The following is a 24,806-nucleotide window of genomic DNA, read 5'->3' on the forward strand; positions in this document are numbered from 1 at the left end:
GTAGATGGGGAGGTATGTGCCAATGTACAGGGAGTTGACATACCAATGTAGTTCTATGCCATGGTCGACCCCAAGGAACCAGGAAAGTGCCCCAGGAAGCAACTAGCAAGAGTTACAAGGGAAGATTTTGACAAGATTGTTGAAACTGTAACTACTTTTGTGAAGAAAATTGTGTATGATCTTTCCTCACAAATTAGAAGTAGATTCCCTCCTGACAACCTTTTCGAAGCCATGTCTATTGTGTTTCCTCATTATTGGAGCCTCAACATTGCATCTGATTTTCGAAGTAAGCTTATGATTTTGATAAAACAATTTTGCATATCTAGAGAATTGAATGGAGTAACTATAAATGGAATATTAGATGAAACTTATCTTTGAGAGAAATCATCTCATTTTGCATACACTATGAAAGAACAATATGGCAAATATGGGGAACCCTCGCGAAGAGGATCAGTAACAAGGCTTTGGAAAACTATAACTGAGAACTCAATGTTGTGTGATTCAATGCCATAATATTTGAAGCTTGTTGATTTATGTATTACCATGATATTGGGTTCGGTGGAAGATGAGAGAGTTTTCAGTGCTTTGGGGTTCCTAAAATTAAAGCTAAGAAAACAAACTAGACAAAACTTTGGAAAATTGCTTGAGGATCTACACATCTAGGTATGATGTCCACACTTTTCCTTACGATAGGGCAATGCAAATCTGGAGGTCCAAATATGAAAGAAGAGGTTTGGGCAACACTTCAAACCAAAGTGCCAGTGGGACTATTAACTCATGTACTAGACCTACTGTTTATGGTGAAAATGGATAACAATGATAACAATATTGAAAGGCTAAATGAATTCAACCACTAAACCCTAGCCTAACAATGAACAAAGATCCACCATAACATATGAAGATAACCTAAGACAATGCAAATAACTCAAAATCACAAAGATTATACCATCACATGTCCACTAGGGTTTTGATCTCCATTCTTCCTATCTCCATTGATCTTGTTTGATATGCTTGCTCTCAGATTTTTGTATGCACAAGAGCTCAACAAAGAACGGAATGTGGTTGCAAGTAGAATTGTAGTGTAGTCAATTGATCAAGTAGTTAGGGTTTGACAATGAAGAAAGCATCTCCTTAAATAGAAGACACAATAGAAAATGGAGGGTTAAGATTGAGAGGTGTAAAAAGAGAGGTCGGCTAGGATTAAAGGGTAGGTATAAGAAATACCAAAATAATGAAAGAGGTAGGTAGTGTAGGAATTAAGAGATGAATGACATGTGTCATGTGTAGAAAAAGATAATGAATTAATTAAATAAATAAAGATTTATTTAATTAATAGAAGAAGTAGGACAATTAAATAAATAAAATATTTATTTAATTTAGGAAAGGGATAATTTAAATAAATAAATGTATTTATTTAAATGAGAAATAAGGCTAGAAGAGGATAAATGAATTAATTAAATAAATAAGGATTTATTTAATTAATAGAAGAATTAGGATTAGATAATTAAATAAATAAAATATTTATTTAATTAGACATGACAATTTTAGGTGTCTACATTTTGCCCCTCTTTGAGACAATGCAGCTTGTCGCGTTGTTTCAAAGAAGATAAGATGAACTGATACAGAGTTGCCCCAGAATAAGGAATTATATGCCCCCTCGAGAGATTGGATGAAAATGTCTGAAAAGATTGCAGACAATCTCTCGATAAGAAAGATGGGATAGAATGGGTTGAGCGAATAGAGTGACAGAGTCACGGGATGAAGAATACTGACTCGGGAAAATGCAGGCGAGGGGTAGGGTAGGCTATAAGATAGGCCACGGGCAAAAGACATCCTCATTGTCATCCACACCCTTAGAAGATCACAGTGCAGAGCGAGAAAAGAGCAGCAGCAGTCAGTAGCGATGGCATTCATTCATAGATTTGATTGTGTCCGCCGATTCCAGCGACCAGCCGATGCAGGAGAGCCGGTAAGTACCCGAAAACCTCCTCGTACTTTCACGCATTTTGAGTTTTGTCATAAATGCATGTTTAGGAGCAATAAATGCGCTAGGAATAGGATAGTTTAAAAGTGCAAAAATGCGCAACCGCGTCTGTGTCAGTGCCAGGTGCGTCTGTGTCCAACAGGCGCGTCTGTGTCAGATCCAGGCGCGTCTGTGCCTGGAACCGCGTTTGTGTTGAATGCGGATGCGTTTGTGAAATGTAGCAGCGTCTGTGATTTTTAATAGCGTTTATGTCATGTAGGGACGTCTGTGTTCCCTGGTCGCGTTTGTGTCTGGCATAGGCACGTTTGTGTTCAGAAAGCGCGTCTGTGTTGCAGAGGCGCGTGTATGCAGTCTATAAGCGCGTTTATGAGTTAAAAGCGCGTGTGTGTTGAAAAAGTGCATTTGTGTGTTTAAATGCATGGTTTTAGTCTTTTAGGTCAAATCGGCAGTTCTGTGATGAACATACGCTGTCGATTGGATAAGCTGCTGAGAGGATACACTCAAGCAGGTCCTCTAGGAAGATTAGGATAGATTAAGGCACTTTGTGATGAACAGGGAGCACCAGGATAGGCAGCACTTTGTGATGAACAGGGAGTGCGAATGTGAGTGACACTTTGTGATGAACAGGGAATGTCACACACGTAGTACTTTGTGATGAACAGTGAGAACTACTAGGATAAATAGCAACACTTTGTGATGAATAGTGAGTGTCACTAGGGTAGATAGCCGTATGCATTTAGGTAGCGAGTAGCATTTTGTGATAAACAGTGAATGCCACGATAACTGACATGATTGAGTTGCTTGACTGCAGGAGTATTTGCCGATGTTGGAGTCACGGGAGAGATTCCCATCGACTCAGAGACTGCGACCAGAGTTGTCGATTCAGGACATGATTTCCATTGAGGAGATGGGTCTCACACATATGCTCTATGTGCCCGAGTTTCGGGCAAACATGGGGTTGCTGACTGCGTTGGCCGAGAGATGGCACTCAGAGACATGCACGTTTCACCTGCCGATGGGTGAGATGACAGTGACATTAGAGGATGTATATAGGATTCTACATGTTCCTATTGATGGAGAGTTGATCCCCTACGACCGTGACGGTGACAGGGAGGCATTGAGACAGGTTTTTCAGGATCCTGAGTTGGAGATGCGAGCAGGTCATGTAGCCTGGGACACCATGACTGCCATAGGATTAGCATTGCCGGCAGTTGTTGGGGGAGTCATCAGTGGATATTTGTGTCCAGACAGGGCCACACGAGGATTGGCGGTGGGTTGGGGAGGGGCATTGGAGACGCTGATGGCAGAGCACACTAGGTATGCATGGGGGCCATGTGTCCTAGCACATTTGTATTATGAGCTGCATCAGTTTGTATACCATGGATCAGTGGGTTTGGGCTGCGGTGTGACTCTCTTGCAGGTGTGGGCCTATGAGCACCTTCCCATCACACGGCCAATTCACTTCAGAGGCAGAGGACAGGGACAGAGTTTCGTGCACCTGTATGCCATGATTACATCCCAGCCTCGGATTGGGAGATTGGAGCACTGGAGGAGAGTTATTGATGATATTGACATGGTGATCTGGAGGCCGTATCTAGGATGCGAGGAGTGGGAGGATGACGCAGTGGAGCTGCCCTACACCTTCCGGAGTAGGTACCTGATTGGGCGGATGCCCTATATATTAGAGAGACAGCTGGTGGACAGGGTATGCAGGCAGTTTGGGCGGATCCAGTGGATGCCACGAGGCTCGGGCATGTATGCCCGTACGGTCAGAGATCAGGTGCAGTTTGGCCCACTGCTATCATATGATCAGGCAGTGATGCAGCTAGCGGAGATGATGCCGATGCCATGGGACATGTGGCCAGAGGTAGATGATGCAGGGATGGACGCAGAGTACTCTGCGTACTGGGCAGAGCATCCATTTCCCAGATTGACAGATCCGACAGAGCCACTAGATGGAGAGGGTGGAGGAGAGGATGATGATGGAGGAGGGGATGGAGGTAGGGGCCGGCGGAGGCGGAGGGGAGTGGTGGGAGAGAGACGGGTAGCACCTCGGAGGGAGGGAGGACAGGAGAGAGCAGCTCCAGTGGTGAGAGGACGGGGTGGACTTCCCCTACAGGTGCCAGCAGCACAGGGTCCCAGAGAGGGACAGAGACAGGTACAACCACAGGTACCTATACAGGCACAGGGACAGGTGCAGGAAGAGGCACAGGGACAGGCACCTGTAGAGGAGGAGCCACAGGCAGGGATGGAGAGCAGAGACTCTGAGGAGGATGAGGTGGTGAGGCTGCGGGAGATCTGCCAGGGCCAGGCAGATGAGATTGAGGATTTGGTTCGAGAGAGGAACCACCTCAAGATCAGGGTCCGAAACACAGAGCGGGAGAGGGATCAGGCCATCCAGAGATACACAGAGGCCGAGACAGCTCTGAGGGCAGGTAGGCGGGCAGCAGAGGATGCAGGGGCAGGCTACGCATATGTTTTGCTAGCTGGAGAGGAGATCACCTACTGGAGGGATCTATACTATGCAGCCGTGCCAGCAGATCAGCGGGCTAGGAGCTTCCAGAGATCGTCGCGCACAGCGACGGCTACGGGAGGGAGTCGCAGGAGATAGGCATCCAGCGGTGGGGTCATGGGGCCTCCACCACCACCAGAGAGACAGGGGGATCCTGGGGCGGGTCCATCTACAGCTCAGACTCCGTCGAGGTGAGGCGGCTCCGAGGAAGGGAGTTCCTCATAGCTATAGTGGGCTCCCATTGTATCAGTATATGTACCATTATTGTATTGTAGACACCTGCGGGTGATTCTTTTGTAGCCATATGATTCTTTTGACATCATTGTATTATGACACATTTGATTATATATGAGATGATTCATTTTTGCGGCAGCTATATGCTTGTGTACCTTATGTGATGAAATGTTCTTATGTGATACATGTTTTATGATATGGATGCTTATATGATGCAATGCAATATATTTTTGTTCTTTTATGTTGTATATGTGATGCATGATGCAAATGTGAATGTATGTAATGCAAATGAATATGATAATGCAAATGATTATTTACATAATGAAAATGTGAGATGTGCTAACATGTGTTGTATGCAGGATGTGATGCAATTGTGATATCTATATGTATGTATGAAATGCTTATATGTGGTGATGCAGGTGTAACTATATGAAATGCAAATGTTTTTGGTGTGTCATTATACTTAGTCATGTGATAGCAGGCTACGTGGACTCAGAAGGACGATGGAAGTCAATCAAGAAAGGGGGATGGAAGACAGAAGATATGAACATGAAAGAGCTTCTTGTGCGTTATCATCATTGAGCTTTATTATGGCAGAATAGGTTATGACAATCGAGGCATTTGTTCGGCCCAGAAAGTCATTGTACCTGTTTGCATGGAGATAAGACAGTCACAAACAAGGAATGCCCCAGTTCATACTAGACTCACAGTGTCCTCATATCCTTGGACAAGTCATAGCATTACTAAAAGACAATCCACAGACAGCAAATGCAAATAGGTGACGATACCCCATCCTCGCCTTTCTAGTCAAAGACATCCTGGAGATAGAATCTCTAGTCAAAGACATCCTGGAAAAGCTAAAAGACATGTCACCAAAAGATAAAATCAAAAGAAAACCAAGACTCGACACCAACATCCACTGTAGTCCTCAAGTTTAGTGTCTCTTGTCACTTGTTTAAGTCTTATTCGATTGTGGTCACAATGTTCACTTTCACAAAAAGGATCGATAGCACTGAACCATATGATGTCTGAGTCTGTTGAAAGATTCGATTTGTTGAAGCCCATTGTTGCTGCTGTGTCTGATCTGAAACTGACTGAATCCATGAAACTGATACTTTATTGCAGAGAATATGGAACTTTATTGCGGATCTGCGATGCAAATGCTGTTTTATTGCGGATTGTGCGCGGATAGACTGAAGAAAGCTGAAAGAAACTGTACTCCTCGAAACATGTGATGTTCTCAGTTCCACACCCATTACTAGACGTAGGAATTGGCCGTAGTCACAGATAGGATCTGATTTAGTATGGATGGAAAAGGGAGTGAAAGGGGAGGGTTATGGATGGCTAACCAATCTTAGGTAGATCAATAACAAGCCATGATGGGAATGGGCAAGTTTATTGTGAGCGAATAAGTTGTGAGTGTGTGCAAAGTGAAAGGATGAAAGTGAATCCTGAAGGAGGGAGGAGCAAAGTCCCTACGCATGGCGCTGGGAACCCAGTTTTCACCATGGTACTTGCCCAGGGCGCCACCGAAGTGGTTTTCACCGTTGGACGAAATTATTTCTCTTTACTTTTTTCAATTTTTCAATTTTTTTGTTGTCACAAGGCGCCTGTTTGCCAGGTTTTCACCAAGTAACGATTTGTTTTTTGTTTTTATAATTTTTTTTGTATTTTTGAAATTTTTGATTTTTTTTTTGTATTTTTGCGTTAAGATGCTCTGAAAAGCTATGTGTAGAACCTGCGAAGGTGCATGCTGTTGATAGGATCCTCCAAGGGTTCACCTTCTGTAGTTGAGAGCTGATATGCCCCAGATCCATATACTGTTGTGATGATGTAAGGACCAAGCCAGTTGGGTTCAAATTTGCCCTTCTTTTCTCTATCTTGCTGATTCTTGGGGTTCTCTCTGAGGACTAAGTCACCTACCTCAAATGTGCGAGGCTTGACCTTGTGATTGTAACTGCGACTCATTCGTTGTTGGTAAGCCTTGAGATGATTAAAAGTAGTGTGTCGTCGTTCCTCCAGCAGTTCTAGTTCTTGTAAGCGAGAGACCCTGTAGTCTTCATCGTTGATTATGTTTCTCAAGGAGACCCGTAAAGAAGGTAACTTGACCTCAATAGGCAAGATGGCTTCAGCACCGTAGACAAGTGAGTAGGGTGTAGCTCCTGTAGGTGTGCGGACACTGGTACAATAGGCCCAAAGTGCTGGATTGAGTTGGACATGCCAGTTACGGCCAGCGTCGTCGACTATCTTTTTAAGGATTTTGAGAATTGTTTTGTTAGACGCCTCAGCTTGGCCATTACCTTGGGGGTAGTATGGTGTGGAGAAACGATGAGAGATATGGAAGCGCTCACAGAGTTCACGAACATCCTGGTTCTTGAAAGGACGCCCGTTATCGGTGATAATGGAAGTAGGAATCCCGTATCGGCAAATGATGTAGTTCAGGATGAAAGTAGCGATTTGTTTCCCAGTAACTTGTGTGAGAGGCATGGCTTCAATCCACTTTGTGAAATACTCTATGGCTGTGATAATGAATTTATGTCCGTTGGAAGAAGGAGGGTGAATCTTGCCTATGAGATCGAGTCCCCACTGACAAAAGGGCCAAGGAGATGCAAGTGGCTGTAGTTCTTGTGCTGGTGCATGTATAAGGTCTCCATGAATTTGACACTGCTTACACTTCTTGACAAACTGATATGCATCTTTTTCCATAGTAGGCCAGTAGTATCCAGTCCTGATGAGTTTCTTGGCCAAGGTAGGACCACTAGTATGCGGACCACATATCCCTTCGTGTACTTCTCGTAACGCAATTTGAGCTTCATCACTCTCTAAACATCTAAGGAGGGTGCCATCTAGACCTCGTCAGTATAGAATATCAGCTAGGATAACGTATCGGGAGGATTGGCGGATGAAAGTGCGGCGTTGGTTGTTCGATAAATCGGGAGGTAAGATGTTGTCGCGAAGGTATGTGAATATGGAACCATATAATTGGGATTCAGGACCAACAACACATATCATTTCCGTAGGAGTGATCTCATATGACGGAATCAGCAAGTTGTCAACCAGGAACTCATAACGAGTCTCATTTTGTGGTAGATCAATGAGCGAAGCAATTGTAGCCATGGCATCAGCAGCACGATTCTGTTCTCTTGGTATCTGCTCAAACTCTATCTTTGCAAAGTGCTATTTCAGATCATCTACCAGTTGTTTGTAAGGCATTAGCTTTTCATCTTTTGTTTGATAATCATCAGTTGCTTGACGGATGACAAGTTGAGAATCGCCAAAAACACGAAGTTCCTGGATCTTCCACTGAACTGCAATCCTTAGCCCCGTTGTTAATGCCTCGTATTCCGCTATATTGTTGGTGCAAGGAAATGATAAGCGGTATGACTTTGGTATAGAATCACCTTGGGGAGTTATAAAGAGTATACCCACTCCTGCCCCATGCTGTGTGTATGAGCCATCAAAGTATAGTTGCCATAGCTTTGCAGGTGATATTGTTAGAATAGACTCATCTGGAAATTCTGACTGTAGAGGAACATCATCTATCATGGGAGCATCTGCCAGTTGATCTGCGATGGCTTGTCCTTTGATTGCTTTTCTGTCCACGTATTCAATGTCGAATTCACTCAAAATCATTACCCACTTGGCCAGCCGCCTAGTAAGTGTAGCTTTGTTGAGAAGATATTTTAGTGGATCAATTCTGGCAATCAACTTGGTCTTGTGAGTGAGCATATAATGTCGTAATTTTTGTGAAGCGAAGACCACAGCGAGACATGCACGCTCAATTGGTGTGTAGTTTAGCTCATATCCCACCAATGTGCGACTGATATAGTAGACTGCTTTTTCCTTGCCGTCAGGTATTTGTTGTGCTAGGAGTGCCCCCAGTGCTGTTGGAGTAGCTGATATGTAAAGTAGCAATGGTTGATCTTGAATTGGTGGCATCAAAACTGGCGGGTTCAAAAGATAGTCTTTAAGTGCCTAAAAAGCCTGTTGACAGTTCTCATCCCATTTGAATTTAATGTTTTTGTGTAGCAGGTGCTGGAAAGGATTGCACTTATCTGCAAGTTGTGCTATGAATCTTCGTATGGACTGGAGTCTCCCTTGTAAAGACCGAAGTTGACTGATATTCTTGGGTGGCGGCATGTCCAAGATAGCCTTGACTTTTGCTGGATCCGCTTCTATTCCTCTTTTAGACACAATGAATCCTAGGAGCTTCCCGGAGGTTACTCCAAAGACACATTTCTTTGGGTTTAATCTTACCTTGTATTTTTTCAGCCTATCAAAAGTAACTGAAAGTATATCCAACTGTGTATTTCTGTCTATTGATTTAACCAAAAGGTCGTCAACATAATCTTCCACCGTTACATGCATGAGATCATGGAAGATAGTAGTCATGGCTCGTTGATACGTGGCACCTGCATTTTTCAGCCCAAAGGGCATGACATTCCAGCAGAAGGTTCCCCATGGACAAGTGAATGATGTTTTATGTTGATCTTCAGGTGCAATCTTGATCTGATTATATCCAGAAAATCCATCCATTAAAGATAACATCTCATGGCCTGCTGTGAGATCAACAATTAAATCAATGTTTGGTAATGGGAAATCGTCCTTTGGACAAGCCTTGTTGATATCCCTAAAGTCTGTACATATTCGGATGCTGCGATCTGGTTTGCTGACAGGTACTAAATTGGAAATCCATTCAAGATAATCAATTGGGCGTATGAATCCGACATCCAATAATTTCTCCAGCTCTGCCTTGACTAGCAATGCCACCTGTGGATGCATTTTCCTCAATTTCTGTTTTACTGGTTTTGCCCCCGGTTTGACTGTTAAATGATGCATTACTAAGTCGGGGTCTAGTCCAGGTATATCAGCATAAGACCATGCGAAGTTGACTTGTCGTTCCTTAAAGAAGCTTATGAACCTTGCTTTCTCAGCCTCTGTCAATGATTGAGCCAAAAATATGTTGTGTGGAACCTCTGCTATACCAATGTTTGTCTTTATAGTCTCCTCTACCAACATGGATGATTTTTCCTTGTATGATGCTGGGAGAATGTCAAGCCTTCCATCTTCGGGCGCCTCAGAGAGGTTTTCACCCTCAGATACGTCCTTTCTTTTTACTTTTTTAGAGTCAGAGAGCGCCACAGTGTGGTTTTCGCCATAAGACCCTTGTTTTGTTTTTATTTTCACATTTTTGCGACTAGAAGGCCCGACACCCTCACCAAAGTATGCCATGTTATTAAGCTCTATGGCATATCCTGCTTTATGGTCTCCAAGAGGAAGATCATCGCGAATGCCAAGATAATCAACAATAGCTTCATCATTTTGAAATGTATCAAACTGTGGTGGTCCATCCTGATCCCAGTCAATGAGTTGGGGGTGAACGAGGGGAAGGTCTTTAGTGTTTTCAGAGTTCGCAAGGCTAATAGTGAAGATGTGGTTATATTCAGGTATGTCAAGGTAGTCATCAAGGTCGTCAATGGCACTCTCCTCATCAGTGTCGATCGTGAGTGAGTCCAAATTATCATCACTAGTAGCACCCTCAGGGACAGGTGTCCTCATCCTATGTGATCCTGACCTAGGGCCTTGAAACGAAGCTTGTGCGGGATCCTTATGGGTCGGTTCTTGACCGACTCTGAATTTCTTGTAAAACTCCTCCTCCTCTGTAGGTTCATCTGGCTCTCTAAATGTCTCATTGAGTTCATAGTCGCTGGAGGATTTGTCTGAACCCCATTCCCACTCATTGGAGTCTGTGGAATAATTATCCTCTTGTTGAACTTCAGCCACTTTGACTCGCCATATCTGTTTTGTTCTCTTATTTTGAATCTTGGGATTTAGAAAACCAAGCCCCTTAGAGCGTTCCCTTCTTGTAGTTAGCTCAGGTTGTAGAGGCTCCATGACACCTTCTTTGCGTAGTCCGAGAGGACTCTTTCCATCATACCCAAATCTTTGTAGAATTTTGAAACCTTTGCCATAGTTCTCACAGGGTATTATAATTTGATCACGTGTATCATCTTCAGCGTCCTTATATAGCATTTTATATAAAGTTTCTTCCTCTAGTTCGCCCCATTTTTGAAAGATGGTAGGATCCCATTTGAGTAGCATGATGGAGATTTGCTTATTAGGATGTGGCCTCCCATATTCCTCGGGGGAGTTCATGACTTGTCGTAAGAACATTGTTTGATTCAGAGTGTATTCTCCCATGCCTTTGTCTTGAAACTTGGCTCTAAGTTCACCTTGTTTGGATGTCGAGGGCTTTAATGACTCAGGATCAATATATGCTGAAGAAGGAGTAGCCTCACGATTGCTAGGAATGATAGTCTCAGTATGTGATCTCAAGTTATTGCAATATATGAATGGATTTGGATCACCATTGACCGTTACCTCGACTCCATTATGAGGAAACTTTATGCACTGATGGTACGTTGATGGGACTGCCCTCATTTCATGAATCCATGGACATCCTAGCAATATGTTATACGTGAGGTCTAGATCCAGGACTTGACAAACCACGTCCTTCGTGACTAGCCCTATTCTTAGTGGTAAGATGACCGTGCCCTTGGACGAACGCTCTTCATCATCATAAGCCTTAATAGTGATTTGGTTCATAGAATTCACAGCTTTGTCAGAATATCCCAATTGTCTGATGGTGCTCAATGTACAAATATTAAGACTTGCTCCTCCATCTATCAGGACTCATTTTATTCGGTGTTTATGTATGAAGGCTTCAATATGTAGAGGTGCATTATGAGGCTGACTTATGGAGGCGTCATCGGCTTCTGTGAATGTGAGGGAGTGTGGAACGGATAGGTATCCCACCATGGCTTGAAACTGATCCACGTTCAGATCAGTAGGGACAACAGTATCTCTCAAGGTTTTATCAAGGATAGCTTTATGTGCAGGAGATATGCGTAAGAGCTCAAGAATAGAGATGAGTGCGGGTGTTTTCCCTAATTGCTCTACAAGGTCGTACTCAGGCTTAGTTGATGAAAGACTGGTATTCTTAGTAGAGGTACCTGGCAATGTGATCTTACCTCGACGGGTTGTAACATGACATTCAGAGGTAGATGTTGATGAAGATCCCACACCTTTTAGGACAATTTTGGGTCTTTGAGGAGGATTCTCAGGATTTTTGTTTTTGATAGTAATGGTAGAAATATGATTGTCCATTGAGATGTGATTAATAGTGGAATCATAATTGTAAGATGCTCTAGTGTAATTGGCTTGATCATCTGTGACTTTGCCTTTTCCCTTGTCATGTTTTGGGAATGGTTCCTTAAACACCTCATGCTCTTGGTTAGATGAATGTCCCTCAATCTCAATATCTCCTCTGTCAATGAGATCTTGTACAATGTTTTTCAATCGATGGCAATTAGTTGTCTTATGACCCTTGCTCTTATGAAATTCGCAATATTCATCATCATTCCACCAATTCGGTTTGACCTTTGGTTCATATGGAGGAAAGTCTGGGACCGTGATCACTTTGTTTGCTACAAGCTTTTTGAATACTGATTCAAGTGGTTCTCCCAATGGAGTATATTTCCTTCGTGGTTTAGCAGCCGTTTGATTGTTCACTTGATTGTTGGTAGAACTTGATCCAGAAAAGACGAACTTTGGTCTCACTGTGTTGGCATCAACAACACCATCATTAACTGTGTTCTTGTTCTTGTTCCAAAATTTTGGTTTGTCCTTTCCCTTAAAGTCCTCTTTGTTTTCTTTGAATAGTTTGATAACTCCTTGTTCAATCAAGACCTTTTCTGTTGCTAGGCCCTTTTCAATGACATCCTTAAATGTAGACAAACAAGCTTTTCTGAGATCATAGCCAATAGCCTTGTTAACATTTTGTGTGAACATATCCACCATTTGTTTCTGCGGGATTTCACAAGAGCATCTGCTAGCTAAGTTTCTCCATCTTTGTAAAAATGACGCAAAAGATTCTCCTTCTTTTTGTTTCGTATTGCACAAGGTAGTAACTGAGACATCTGTTTCAATGTTGTAAGAAAAATGCTGAATGAATGCTTCTGCTAAGTCGCCCCATGACTTAATACCAGGAGGTAATTGAGAAAACCATTCCATCGCTTGATCTCCTAAGCTCTGTGGGAACAACCTCATTAAGTATGTTTCTTCTGCGGCTACCTCAATGCAAGCTGTGAAGAATTGTCTTATATGTGCCTTGGGGTCTCCTCTCCCTCTATATTTGTCAAATTTCGGCGTTGCAAAGTGCGGAGGAAACGGAGGCATTGGAATGCTCTTATCAAAGGGATAAGGGCATATATCTCTCATAGTATATGTGGGTTTTGATGTGCCCATGTCTTCCACTTTCTTTTGTAGATCTCTAATTTGTTGCTCCAAATTATTTTTGGGAGGAGATGGATTTCTTGTAGCATGTCCCATGTTTGAAACACCCATTTGAGGAGGCACTTGTTGCATATATGGATGATACTGATCATAGACATGTCCATATGGAGGTCTATATTGTTGCGACATATATGGAGCACTTGGCATAATTTCTTGTTGAGGGACCCCATATCTGTTTTGTGTGTATAAACCATATTCAATAGGCCTTTCATTTTCCATTGTGTTGCCCCCAATTTTGACATGAGGTCTCCTTGTGTCAAAATTTTGAGGATGTCCTTGTGTATCCACTTGTCTTAATTGACCCATATCTTGAGCATGTGTTTGAACATAAGGCCTCCATGATGGTCTTTGGGTGTAAGTATCATATATTTGAGCTGGTGTATGTGGGATTGCTGGTTTTTGAAGCAAAACTGATGGTGACTCCGGCATCATATTATTGGGTCCTCCACTATTTGGTCTCCTTTGATCCATGTTATGTTGAGTTTGTTGTAAAGGTCTATTTTCCATAAGTTGAGATAAGTCAAAATCATGCGGTATTTTGGCTCCACTTTGTGCCATCATGTTTAGAAAGTATTGACGATCTCTCCTCATTATCTCTTCAACCAATCTATTGAATTGAGGATCCATTATAGATTCTTGTATGTCTGCTGATAGTATTGAAGAATTGTCCACATTATCATTGAGTGTAGCATTGTTGTTTATAGTGTTTGCGCTTTCCACATTTGGATTGTGTCTATAAACATTCATGTCTGGTAATGTAGTGTGCTCAGGATTGTAGAAGACATCATTGTCATACTCATAAGAACTCATGTTTGCGGATTCTTGAGCTTCTTTAGCTATTCTCCTAGATTTTTGAAGACGGGTTTCAACCATGAACTAGGTCTTTAGCAATATGTGAGAGACTAGACGAAAATGACAAGAGTATGTAAGACCAAGAGTTGTATGGAATGTAAATGAATCTGAAGTTTACTTGCAATGTCCAAAGTGTAAGACCAAGTATGTATGTAGTAGAGTAGGTGTGACTTCCAAAGAGAGGATAGTTTCTCTTGATGAGGTAAGTTGACCTTGACTCTAAGTAAGACCAAATGAGACCCAAAGGTAAGAAACCTTGATGAGGGACCACTTAGCAAAGTGTAGTAGTATGTAGTGTGTTGACAAAGTATGATGAGGACAAGCAAGTGACCTTTTGACTCAAGTTTAGACAAGTATGAATGTAAAATGAGGTATGAAGCAATGATGGACTGTGTAAGACCTTAGAACAGGCTGAATGCTAGATGAAACCTGAAGAGACAACCTAGGAAGCTCAAGTATGCCGAAACTGATTTTCTTTGTTTGCTTGACTGTTAAACTTTTCAAATCCTGACACAGACGCCTCTGTATACTTCATAGACGCGGTTTTAAGACACAGACGCTACTCTGTTTGACACAGACGTGATTCTGAGATTTTCCTGTTGATGTTTGCTGGGACTGTAACAGTTTTTTGCAATTGTGGACACAGACGCGGCTGTATACTTCACAGACGCGATTTCTAGACACAGACGTGTCTCTGTTCGACACAGACGCTGATAAAAACACAGACGCTATTCTGTACTTCACAGACTCGTTTATCCGACACAGACGCGGTTTTAACAGACACAGACGCGTTTCTGTAACCTTAGTGCAATCTTTCCTATCTGTGAATTTGTTTTGCTGTGACCAAATCTGATTTTTCGACTGTTTTTCGTGACAAGAGGACACAGTGTTGATGACCCAATGTTTGCAGACTGTTTAGACTCCAAAAAGTGTGTTGTTTGATGTAAAAAGTTTTTGCATACACTTGAAGACACAAAAGACACAATGTTTTGCTGTTTTGTCTTGATTGTTTGAATGTTTATCATAAGTCAAGCACAATTCTTATGGCTGGCCAGGACAATAATTGTTGATCCCACATGGGGTTTTACCCCCGAGGCTATGCTATTCAGAGCGGATACTTAGATGCTTGACCTCACTGGCTCCACCCTCGGCACTCACTTCTCGGGTCAGCCAAGCATCAGTCCCCATGAAAACTCCCCATGGCGAACTTTGTATCTCTACTAAGAACCGTATGTGTGTGGGCCGCTACCAGAGGTCCGACCTCTTGCCTCAACAACTAGAAGGATTTGGGCATCTAAAACAATGAGGTGCTAGTAAGGGCATCCGCTCGTGTGGCCATACATGTGGCACTTTCAGCTCTGTAAATACAGAAGGCTCCCAGCCGGTAGGGATTACGCCCTACAAATGATCAAATAAATTTGATCAAACGGGTTTATGGGGAGACATAGTGTCGGTATGAACTAATCAGCACACGTTATTCATAGTTTTCACCATGAATACATTTGATTATAGTGGCTTGGAAGAAGATGGCTTTTCTTTTGCTACCACTTGGGTCGTTCTCTTCTCACTAGTAGTCCTAATGACCACACGGGAAGACAGGCCCTCTAAAGAATAAACAAAAAGAGCCTATTGCTCAAGACACAAAAGACAATGGTTCAATTTTAGTGCACCAATTGAAGTGTTTGCTAAGCTATGAAAACAAGGCACACAATAAAATTACAAAAACCCTAGCCAAGGCCCTGCAACAAAATTGTTAGTAGTTTGGGTTGTTTCAAATGATAACCCCTTCCTGCAAGCACACAAGTTAGGTAAATTTTAGAAAACCCAAAAAGACTTTGTGAAAAGGGGCCTTCAACAAAAACGTATTTGCCTCCAAAGCAAGCTGCACAAATCAGGTTAGCTAGATCTGCAAAAGGTTAGCCAAAAATAAACCAGATCTGGAACCCTAAGTACAAAATCCGAAAACCCGAATCGAAAAACTTGAAAAATTTGCAAAACAGAATGCACAGACGCTGTTATACCAGACACAGACGCATCTGTCCGACACAGACGCGGTTATATGATTCGCAGACGCGATCTAAGAACACAGACGCCTCTTTCTTCTACAGACGCGATAATATGATGCACAGACGCGATTCGGAATCACAGACGTGACTTTCGGAAACCTGCAAAAATAGAAAATGACAGAAACACAGACGCGATCCAAGATATCACAGACGCCTCTGAAATACAAAAACGCGATCCGAACACTCGCAGACGCGGAAAAAACCTAAAATGTCGTCGAAATCGTCCGATCTGCAACTTCAAAAATGCAAAATCTGCAACAAAAATGTTAAATGCAAAGGGACAAGAGTCCCACCGGGCGTGCCAAAATGTTTATGGTGAAAATGGATAACAATGATAACAATATTGAAAGGCTAAATGAATTCAACCACTAAACCCTAGCCTAACAATGAACAAAGATCCACCATAACATATGAAGATAACCTAAGACAATGCAAATAACTCAAAATCACAAAGATTATACCATCACATGTCCACTAGGGTTTTGATCTCCATTCTTCCTATCTCCATTGATCTTGTTTGATATGCTTGCTCTCAGATTTTTGTATGCACAAGAGCTCAACAAAGAACGGAATGTGGTTGCAAGTAGAATTGTAGTGTAGTCAATTGATCAAGTAGTTAGGGTTTGACAATGAAGAAAGCATCTCCTTAAATAGAAGACACAATAGAAAATGGAGGGTTAAGATTGAGAGGTGTAAAAAGAGAGGTCGGCTAGGATTAAAGGGTAGGTATAAGAAATACCAAAATAATGAAAGAGGTAGGTAGTGTAGGAATTAAGAGATGAATGACATGTGTCATGTGTAGAAAAAGATAATGAATTAATTAAATAAATAAAGATTTATTTAATTAATAGAAGAAGTAGGACAATTAAATAAATAAAATATTTATTTAATTTAGGAAAGGGATAATTTAAATAAATAAATGTATTTATTTAAATGAGAAATAAGGTTAGAAGAGGATAAATGAATTAATTAAATAAATAAGGATTTATTTAATTAATAGAAGAATTAGGATTAGATAATTAAATAAATAAAATATTTATTTAATTAGACATGACAATTTTAGGTGTCTACACCTACTGGTAGCATTGAGATGCAGTTCAATGAAGGTATGCAGACTCAGAGTGAAGAAACCACAAACAAGAATCAAGAAAGCTTTGAATTTTGTGAGGATGAATGGCAACTGTAAGAGATTGGTATTTATTAATCTTATTACTGTATCTCATCATCATATTACAAAAGCATATTACTTTTTGTAATTAGAATTTAATATTGATTTTTAATTGTTATTTTTAACTTTCTATTTCCAGACTTAAAATAGCATAATAATAAAAAAGATCATAATGTGTTTATTGATATAGAGATGTTAATTATTTATTTATACATGTTTGAGTCTTAAATCTGTGTGATACATTTCAGAACCATATGATACAATTCATTCAATAGTAATACACATGTCGAGAACTTATATTTTAATTAATTCTTTCAAAATATAGCCATATGATACAATTCATTCAATAGTAATACACCAATATGTGTGATTCTCCATGCAAATTGAAAAAGTGAATACAAAGTTTCAGAACCCTTTGCAAATCATCCTGAATTCCCTTTTATAGAAACAAGAGAGAAACAACAAATCCAGTGTGATTCTCCAATGTCCATGCAAAAGTGAATACAAAGTTTCAGAACCCTTTGCAAATGACCCTGAATTTCCTTTTATAGAAACAAGGGAGCAACAACAACTTCAGGTTGAATTGCAAGTTTGCAACATGTGAAGACTCAACATCAAAATCACCTACTCAGCACAGATTTATATGGCCGTCATAAACCATATTAGCAATTTAACATCTGCTACTTGTTTGATGTCTCCTGTTCAAAAAATAGAGTTCAAAATTAAATATTAATTCATGCCATGACAAATTAAACATAGATAATAGCAATGCCTAAAACCTAGTAATAGAAAATAGAGAAATGCATAAATGTTAAAGCAAGGGAGAATTTGAGAATAAAAATTTACTGGCTAAAGTTTTGCACTGTGCATCATAGATTCATAGTCTGGATTAGCAAAATAGCAAACATAAAAGCCATAAAACCTTGAAATTAAGCGTAAAAGAAGAAAATTGTGCAATACATACTATGATTCTTAAGATTTTTGTGCCAGTTTTTGTAGGGTGCTCCACTCTTCATCTAATGGAAGGTCAATATTCTGTAAACTATGGAAAGTCAACTGCAACTTCATCAACATTCCATATTTAGAAGATTGACTTGCCATCACTGTTTCATCCAATACCGAATTTAGAGTTGTAAATGGTTGGATGAATTCTAGAAAGCTTTGGGGAGTTGTGTCCTTTGGAAGCAAGTCTAAATCAGACTTCATTTTTTATCTCTATGTTTTTTTTGTAAGCTTCTTTCCCAATGAATTTATTTGATGGGTCAACAGTCTTAGGCAAACCAAGTTTAATCAAATTATTTTTCTATTCTTGCAGCATCAATATCTTTTTTCCACAATTTTCCATAACTTCTATTGTTTCCCTTAGCTTCTGACATTTTTGAATGATAGATGATGTCTTAATTGTGGCATCAATGCGACTCTTAATTCCCTTGGATGCCAAGTAGCTGTCACTAGAACTGTAGACTACTTGCAAAATCTTTTTGCCATATCCTCTTTTGAATAAACATGTATGCTCTTCTCAATGTGCCTTTTGATTTTAATATAAATTACTCTCAGACTTTCATTCAATTCAAATCGTTCACACAACTTGTCACTCTGCATTATTTTCCGCCAAATGTTTTCTTGTATATACTTCGTTGTATTTTTCATATTATCTTTCAATCTATCCTCCAAAGTTTTTATTTTATCATTTGCATTGTGCAGGTCTTCTTTCATTTGTGCACATTTTTTTCTTTCCTTCTCTACTTCCTCTTGCAAATGATCCAATAGGTCCTGTAATTTTCTCATTTTGGTAGCAGCAGACTCATAACTTTGGTATAATTTTTGAAAACTGGCCCTTTCCTCATCAATTTTTTTACTGCTTTTAGCCAGTTTTTTCTGTCAGGTCCTTCAATTCTTCATCAATCTTCTCCTACTCTACAATTTCTACTACAGAGGCTGGATTTTTTATCCTTTTCTATAAATCATTGCACTTGCTATCTGCTGCTTTCCTCCTTGATTTTTTGTTTTACAGGTCTGCCTGTTACTTTTCTATTTGTTTCTCTAGTTTATTTTTTTCTCTCTCCACCTCTAGTAGTGAAGTGTAGACCACTTTGTTAGTCCTTTTTGGCACACTAATTTTGTCCACATTATGTACTTTGGAAAAATCCATTTAGAGGGTGCTAACTTGAAATTCAGATGGATATATCTAACTATGTGGTGGATTTTTATCTTTAGTTGGGGTCGGGGGCATAACAACCATGAACTCCATCATATCTTTTTGTGGGTCATATGTTGGAAATACCCGGTTCCTTGCAGGTTGTTCATTTAAAACTTTAGCTAGGGAAACCTTATGAAATGCTTTCTTTTCTTCTTTATTTCCTTTTGTTGCGTGTTCATATATTTCATACTAATCACAAAATTGAAAATCTGGGCTTGCTGAAGCAATTGAAGGTTTGAAAGGTGACATACGGATACCAGAGGCTCCAGTTCCACTTATTCTTTTAGTTTTAACTAATGCTTGACTAGGATTACCAACAACAGTTCCTGATCCTGTCCCACTCCGACTGACACTTTCATGTGTAGTTTGCATAATCTTTTTAGGTGTGTGATCTGAAGCTACAAATGATTGTTTTGTAGTGTCAATGGCACTTGATAGAGGATTCTGTATAGTATTAGTATCTACCACTAGTGGCCTCTTACGAGAGATATTTTGTTGTATTCCTTGTCCAACAACAAGACAACTAGTATCAGTAGTACCCATGCCAACCCCAACAATCACAATGTCACTTGACTAAACAATAATGGGAATACTATCCCCAGATTCCCCACCTGTGGCAGTGGCACTTGATTCACCACCAATGGGAATACTAGGATGTGGTGGATGTTGTGGATTTGAACCTGAAACAAATATAGGTGGACCCCGAGGGTAATGAGTAGTACCTATCTGTGATGAATCTGAAGAATCAAGTCCAATGACTGGTTTAACAAGAGATTTTGATTTTGACCTTGATGAAAGTTGTACCTAAAGTGGATACCAAATGCCCTCTCCTTTGGCACCTTGACCACCACCTTCAAAACCCATTTTTTCCACAATGCTTGCCCCTTTGCTATATTTTTCTTTCATTGACTCATTGACTCCACCTAATATTTTAGGGATTATAGTAATTATTGGAGGGGGCTCAACCTCATACTCATCATCATCTTCACTCTTGTCATATGCTATTGTGCGATGTGCCATATTCCACAATTTTTTAAACTCTACATCCTCGTCGATGGTCTCAAATTCTGCACACGTATTTGGTTCACCGAGATTCTTCCTCATAGTCCAAAAATCATTTATTTTGGTTTGAGTCCAAAAACTCTCTTTAGATTCTTGCAGAATTGATTTGGGAATAGATTTCTAAGACGGATTAGTAGATTTTAGCTAGAAATTATAGGACCTCCTATTTTGCATGCCCCGACCCTCTTCTGTTGTCCTCTCTGTGTGCATTTGCAATGCCATAATTTGTGATGAAATTTCTTGTGTTGAAATGTTATTGTCAGCCACAATTTTCTGCATCTCTTATTATGGGATCGACGACATCTGACAACACTCAACAAGTATTATCCTTCGTCGGATGAGCAAAGATCAACGGCTTAGGGTGGATTTCTGCCCAAATGTGGGAAGTGAAAACATTTGTGAGAACTTTGCCCGAAATTGAACATTTTAAATTTAATTAAATATAATTCAGTCTATAAAACTCTTTTTCGGGTAGAAGTTTAAAATGATTAAATATAATTTAAAAAAAGACCCAAAAAGTGACATGAGCATGGTGACGTGCCAGGAAAATGGCAGAAGTCGTGGGACCCACTACATCTAAAAATAGGTACCATCGTCCATTGGATGAACAAAGATAAATGGTTTAGGGTGGATTTCGGTCTGAATGTGGGAAGTGAATACATTTGTGAGCACTTCGCCCACAATTGAACATTTTAAATTTAATTAAATATAATTAAGTCTATAAAGCTCTTTTTTGGGCGGAAGTTTAAAATCATTAAATAGACTTTAAAAATAGACCCAAAAAATGACATGAGTATGGTGACATGCCAGAAAAATGCCAAAAGTCTCAAGTCATGGGACCCACGACATCTAAAAACAGGTACCATTGTCTATTGGATGAACAAAGATCAATGACTTAGGGTGGATTTCGGCCCAAATGTGGGAAGTGAACACATTTGTGAGAACTTCGCTCGGAATTGAACATTTTAAATTTAATTAAATATAAATAATTCTATAACTATAAGTATAAGGCTCTTTTTCTAGCGGAAGTTTAAAATGATTAAACGGACTTAAAAAATAGACCCCAAAAGTAACATGAGTATGGCAACGTGCCCGAAAACTGACTGAAGTCATGGGACCCACGAAAAATGACAATAGGTACCATCATCCACTGGATGAGCAAAGATCAATGGCTTAGGGTGGATTTTGGCCCGAATGTGGGAAGTGAACACATTTGTGAGAACTTCACCCGGAATTGAAACGTTTTAAATTCAATTAAATATAATTAAGTCTATAAAGCTCTTTTTCGGGCAGAAGTTTAAAATTATTAAACGGACTTTAAAAACAGACTCATAAAGTCACACGAGTATGGTGACATGCGCAAAAAATGGCAGAAGTCATGGGACCCATGACATCTGACAACAGGTACCCTAGTCCCTTGTTCGTTGGATGAGCAAAGATCAACGACTTAGGGTGTATTTTGGCTTGAATGTGGGAAGCGAACACATTTGTGAGAACTTCACCCGAAATTGAACGTTTTACATTTAATGTCCTCAGAATTTATACTCAAGTAAAGAATGTTTTGTCCTTCGGCATCAAATAGTTATTAATAATAATTAATAAAATTACAAGATGATTCTTAATGTCCTCAGAATTTATACTGAAGTAATGAATGTTTTTTTCTTCGGCATCGAATAGTTATTAATAGTAATTAATAAAATTACAACATGATTCTAGATATTTTGCCCTTTAGGTATTACTTTTCTACTTTTCAGAGTTTTCAAAATAAGAGACTCGTAAATCATAATCGTATTTCATTTCATGAAAAAACATATAAATTGAGAGAGATTCATAAACACCTACTAGATTGAGGAATGCAAGTTGCAACAGAGACTGTCTGCGCCTATCTAGTGAAATAGAAATTCCAGGTAAAATCTAGAACACCTACATCCTGCCTTTTTCACTTCTTTAAATCTCGTGGTCCAATTTGAGGGTTAGAATTTTTAGGTTTTTATCTAGCATTATTTTGAATTATTAACAATAACAACAATGGGGAAAATGGGAAGCAGTAGTTCAACATGAAGTCAAGTGAAAAACAAAATGTACCTAACTAAACTGGTTAAAACACTAGGTTTCACTGATGAATACCATGATATTTATGACCCTGCTATCCATGGTGAAAAGCATATCATAGATATTAGATATGCATTGTCTAGTAAGGCGGTAGATGCATGTAGTGCAAAAGTTATTATTTTCAACCCAATGTTACAACAAAGAACATATAAAATTGCATCATGGGATGCTGGATTGGGAAGCATGGTGTTACCTGAAGTATTCCCTTGCCTTAATTTTGTCATGGTCTACGTAAAAAATTATGATGAATATAAAAAAGCAATTGTCAATAAAAAAATTAAAAAAAGGAATTTCTATCCATAAACGAGGGAGAATATTATTGTTTGTTGAACCTAGGATTTGAAGCCCAAAACTCAAACGTTCAAATTGACCTTGAAAAGCTGGCAGGGAATTATGAGAGACTCGATACAAGTCACAGAGATTCATTTATCAAAGCTCTAATAAAGAGTGGTACTAGTATTGTGTTGGATTAGAATCGTAAGCCTCCTTATGATTCTAATATTTTTGTTCCATGGGTTGGGGATACTATTCCCTTGCTGTCGTTTTGCCTGAGATTTGAAAATAATAGGGAAGTGGGTGCAAGCCTTCTTGAAATGATTTATAATATCCATTGTGTAGGTCAGCCAATAAGATATAATTCTATTGAGCACATTGTTAAATCCATGCAAAAATAATTACTAATGATCAAAAAAGGTTCATGTAAGACATTGAGGTTCTCATCCTACTTGTGCTATCTCCTTCTATCCAAGTATCGTGCAATATTCGAGACCAACAACCTTCAAATTGTGAGCTATAAGATTGATGAGAAGATTGGGAAGAGAACAGAGTGTCCAATATATGAATGGACACCAAAGATAAGGATGCATGATAACAGAGAGAACTACAAGCATTTTGTAGACTTGTTTTTGGCACCAATGTATAATGAAATTACAATCACTCCATTGCCTTGGTTGCCTGTGTCTTGTAGAGATTGCATTCAACTCAGAACTCAAATAGAATTGGTTGACTGGTTCTTCATGGAACAATTCACTGTGTTAAGATTTTACAGATTGACAATAAAACCATACAGACTTCCAATACATGTGACGGAGAGGGTATTTGCATTAGAGTATGTACGACAATTGGAGAGCACAGATAGGCACTTCCATGGTCAGCAAATTTGAGGGTTGAAATTTTTCAAGTTTTTATCTAGCATTATTTTGAATTATTAACAATAACAACGCTGGGGAAAATGGGAAGCAATAGTTCAACATGAAGCCCAGTGAAAAACAAAATGTACCTAACTGAACTGGTTAAAAAACCAGGTTTCACTGATGAAGACCATGATATTTATGACCCTGCTATCCATGGTGAAAAGCGTATCATAGATATTAGATATGCATTGTCTAGTAAGGCGACAGATGCATGCAGGGCAAAATTTATTGTTTTCAAAACAATGTTACAACAACGAACATATAAAATCGCATCGTTGGATGCTGGATTGGGAAGCATGGTGTTACCTAAAGTATTCCCTTGCCCTGATTTTGTCATGGTCTACACTGAAAATTATGATGAAGATAAAAAAGAAATTGTCAATGAAAATAAAAAAAAGAGGAAATTCTATCCATAAACGAGGGAGAATTTGCTCGTTTGTTGAATCTAGGATTTAAAGCCCAAAACTCAAATGTCCAAATTGACCTTGAAAAGATGGCAGGGATTTATGAGAGACTCGATCCAAGTCACAAAGATTCATTTATCAAATCTCTAATAAAGGGTGGTACTGGTATTGTGTTGGATTAGAATCATAAGCCTCCTTATAACTCTAACAGTTTTGTTCCATTAGTTGGGGATACTATTTCCTTGCTATCATTTTGCCTAGGATTGGAAAATGATAGGGAAGTGGGTGCAAGCCTTCTTGAAATGATTTATAATATCCATTGTGTAGGTCAGCTAGTAAGATAATTTTATTGAGCACACTGTTAAATCCATGCAAAAACAATTACTAATGATCAAAAAAGGTTCCTGTAAGACATTTAGGTTCACATCCTACTTGTGCTATCTCCTTCTATCCAAGTATCATGCAATATTTGAGACCAACAAGCTTCAAATTGTGAGCTATAAGATTGATAAGAAGACTGGGAAGAGAACATAGTGTCCAATATATGAATGGACACCAAAGATAAGGATGTATGATAACAGAAAGAACTACAACCATTTTTTAGAATTCTTTTTGGCACCAATGTATAATAAAATTACAAGCACTCCAATGCCTAGGTTTCCTG

This window comes from Cryptomeria japonica, chromosome 10 (assembly GCF_030272615.1).
Source record: "Cryptomeria japonica chromosome 10, Sugi_1.0, whole genome shotgun sequence".
Classification (NCBI taxonomy): domain Eukaryota; kingdom Viridiplantae; phylum Streptophyta; class Pinopsida; order Cupressales; family Cupressaceae; genus Cryptomeria; species Cryptomeria japonica.